Consider the following 4,170-nt stretch of genomic DNA (forward strand, 5'->3'; position numbering starts at 1 on the left):
TTTGGGAGTTTGTGTGTTTTTACTTAAGTGGTACCATATTGACTATATATTCTGCACATGTTTTTGTTGTTTTTTACATTGTCTTGGAGTTCTTTCCATGTTTATACATGTAAATTACCTTATTCTTTTTCATTGCTCACAGCATTCCATGCTATGAGTGTATCAGGTTAATAAACTGCTATTGGTGAATATCTATTTTTTTTCTTAATAATTCTGCAGTGAACAGCTTTTGTACATACTCTTATAAATGTGTGTTTCTGTAGGATCATTCCCTAGAAATGGCAAACCCAAAAATTTAAGAGAAAGCTGCCGAATTTTCTTTTCAAAGGCTGAACCAAGAGTAGACAACATAATCCATTTCCTCAAGCATACAGATTGAGACAAGGTCTCAATCTGTCATCCAGGCTGTAGTGCAGTGGTATAATCAGAGCTCACTGCAGCCTGGAACTCCTGGTCTCAAGTCATCCTCCTACCTCAGCCTCCCGAGTAGCTGGGACTACAGGCATGCACCCCTGCACCTGGCTCATTTTTTTTTTTTTTTTGTATACATGGGGACTTGCTATGTTGCCCAGGCTGATCTGAAACTCCTGGTCTCAAGTGATCCTCCTGCCATGGCCTCCCAAAGTTCTGGGATTACAGGTGGGAGCCACCATGCCCTGCCTGGTCATCTTCTAATAAGCTTATTCTTTTGTATTTCCCTTGCTATTTACTCCTTGTTTGTTTTTTCTGTTTAGGTATTCATCTTATGTATGAACTCTTTCTGTATATTTTTCAAAGAAGCGATTCTCCTGTCTCAGCCTCCCAAGTAGCTGGGATTACAGGCACCCGCCACCATGACCGGCTAATTTTTGTATTTTTAGTAGAGACGGGGTTTCACCATGTTGGCTAAGTTGGTCTTGAACTTCTGACCTCAGGTGATCTGCCTGCCTCAGCCTCCTAAAGTGCTGGGATTACAGGCATGAGCCACTGTGCCCAGCCTAGAAAGCAATATTTATTAATAAGGCGAGTTATATTGCTTAATGTAGTAATGATAAATTTCCCATGCATTACTGCTGTACTGTAATAATTTTAATATATTGATGGCTTTTGTATGCTACTTTTTATAAATATTTGCAGTTTTATTCATAGGGACATTTACCTGTTGATTTTTTGGCATTTTTGAGTTTTTCTTAATTGTTCTGTTATAGTATAATTTGGTTATCAGGGTTATACTAGGATTTGTGGTAGTAATATAATGAATTTAGAAGCTTCCCAACAAGTTCTGCTCTGTTGGACAGTTTATAATAATAATAGGCTCATTAAAGCTATGGTATAATTCTCCCTTAGAGCATTCAGAATATATCACCTATTTGGGAATTAACCTTAAACTTCTGAGGTTATTGTTTTCTTTAGTATTTATACTACTTGTCAAATATATTTTGGTTCTTTCTGTATTTCTTGAAAATTATATTTTCCATTTCATTCGCTTCTGTTTTTTTCTGTATTATCTGCTCTCTGCTTGCTCTGGCTTTGTTTGCTGTTTTTATTAGAGTCATAGACAGTTCAGTGTTAACAGCTTGGGCTGTGGAAGCTTCCTCTCAGTTTGTTGTACCAGTATGTTTAGTAGACACTGAGCCTCAGTGCCTTCATCACTAAAATGACAATATAATCATGCCTGTGTTGTAGTGTGGGATGAGAATTAAATGAAGTAATACACATGAAACACTTAGAACATACGAACCCTCCATGCATGTTAGCTACTATTGTTATTACCACTTTCTTGTAGTGGAAGGTGAGTTAATTTATTTTCACTCTTGTTTTTCATGAAATCATTGTTACAAGTTTTCCTTTGAGTATGACTTTATTTCCTACTGTCTTGAATATGTACTGCCTTTGTTTATTTTCAAAGAGTATGTGATTATTATTACTGTTTTTTTTTTTTTTTTTCTGAGACAAAGTCTCGCTCTGTCGCCCAGGCTGGGGTGCAGTGGTGCAATCTCAGCTCACTGAAGCCTCCACCTCCCGGGTTCAAGCAATTCTCCTGCCTCAGCCTCCCCAGTAGCTGGGATTATAGGCGCACACCACCATGACTGACTGATTTTTGTATTTTTAGTAGGGATGGGGTTTAACCATGTTGGCCAGGCTAGTCTCGGATTCCTGACCTCAGGCAATTGTTTTGATTTTTAGATCCCACAAATAAGTGAGAACATGAGATGTTTGTCTTTCTGTGCTGGCTTATTTCAATAGCATAATGACCTCCATTTCCATTTGTGTTGTGGCAATTTACAGGATCTCATCTTTTTTCTTTTTTTTATGGCTGAATAGTATTTCATTGTGTACATGTACCACATTTTCTTTATCCATTCATCTGTTGATGGACACTTAGGATGCTTCCAAATCTTAGTTATTGTGAACAGTGCTGCAACAAACATGGGAGTGCAGAAATCTCTTTGATATACTGATTTTCTTTCTTTTGGGTATCTACCCAGCAGTAGGATTGCTGGATCATATGGTAGCTCTCTCTTCAGCTTTTTGAGGGACTTCCAAACTGTTCTCCATAGTAGTTTTACTAATTTACATTCCCACCAACAGCGTATGAGGGTTCCCTTTTCTCCACATCCTCACTAGCATTGGTTATTGCCTGTCTTTTGGATAAAAGCCATTTTAAATAGGGTGAAATGATACCTTATTGTGGTTTTGATTTGCATTTCTCTGTTCTCTGATGATCAGTGATGTTGAGCACCTTTCGATATGCCTGTTTGCCATTTGCTTGTAGGTTTTAAAGACAGAGTCTCACTCTGTTACCCAGGCTGGAGTACACTAGCATAATCTTGACTCACTGCAGTCTCCACTTCTCAGGTTGAAGCAGTCCTCCCACCTCAGCTCCCTGAGTAGCTGGGACTATAGGCACATGCCATCATGCCTGGCAGATTTTTGTATTTTTTGTAGAGACAGGGTTTCTCCATGTTGCCCAGGCTGGCCTTGAACTCCTGGCCTCCCAGTGATCCTCCCACCTCGGCCTCCCAAAGTGTTGGGATTACAGGCATGAGCCACTGCGCGAGGACTTGTATGTCTTCTTTTGAGAAATGGCTATTTCAAATATTTGGGCCATTTTAAATTGGATTATTAGATTTTTTCCTATAGAGTTGTTTGAGCTCCTTATATATTCTGGTTATTAATCCCTTGTCAGATGGGTAGTTTGCAAATATTTTCTCCCATACTGTGGGTTGTCTATTCACTTTGTTGATAGTTTCCTTTGCTGTGCAGAAGCTTTAAACTTTATGTGATCCTGTTTGTCCATTTTTGCTTTGGTTGCCTGTGCTTATGGAGAAATTTTTGCCCAGACCAATGTCCTGAAGAGTTTCTCTGCTGTCTTCCTATAGTAGTTTCATAGTTTGAGGTTTTAGATTTAAGTCTTGAATCCATTTGATTTTTTTTTTTAATATGGTGAGAGATAGAGGTCTACTTTCATTCTTCTGCATATGGATATCTTGTTTTCCCAGCACCATTTATTGAAGAAGCTGTCTTTTCCTCAGTGTATGTTCTTGGCTCCTTTGTTAAAAATGAGTTCACTGTACATGTGTGAATTTGTTTCTGAGTTTTATATTCAGTTCCATTGGCCTATGTGAATGTTTGTATGCCAGTACCATGTTGTTTTGGTTATTATAGCTCTGTAGTATGATTTGAAGTCAGGTAATGTGATTCCTCCAGTTTTGTTCTTTTTGCTTAGGATAGCCTTGGCTGTTCTGAGTCTTTTGTGGTTCCATATAAACTATAGGGTTCTTTTTTTTCTATTTCTGTGAAGAATGTCATTGGTATTTTGATAGGGATTGCATTTAATCTGTGGATTGCTTTGGGTAGTATGGATATTTTAACAATATTGATCCTTCCAATTCATGAACATGGAATATTTTTTCATTTTTTGGCGTCCTCTTCAATTTCTTTCATTAGCATTTTATAATTTTCATTATAGTAATCTTTCATTACTTTGGTTAATTCCTAAGTATTTAATTTTATTTGTGACTATTTTACGTTGATTACTTTTTAAATTTCTTTTTTAGATTGTTCACTGTTGGCATGTAGAAATGCTACTGATTTTGTATCCTGCAAATTTACTGAATTTATCAGTTCTAATAGTTTTTTTGTGGAGTCTTCAGGTTTTTCCAAATATAAGATCATATCATCTGCAAA

The sequence above is a fragment of the Macaca fascicularis genome, chromosome 8 (genome assembly GCF_037993035.2).
Source record: "Macaca fascicularis isolate 582-1 chromosome 8, T2T-MFA8v1.1".
Lineage (NCBI taxonomy): Eukaryota > Metazoa > Chordata > Mammalia > Primates > Cercopithecidae > Macaca > Macaca fascicularis.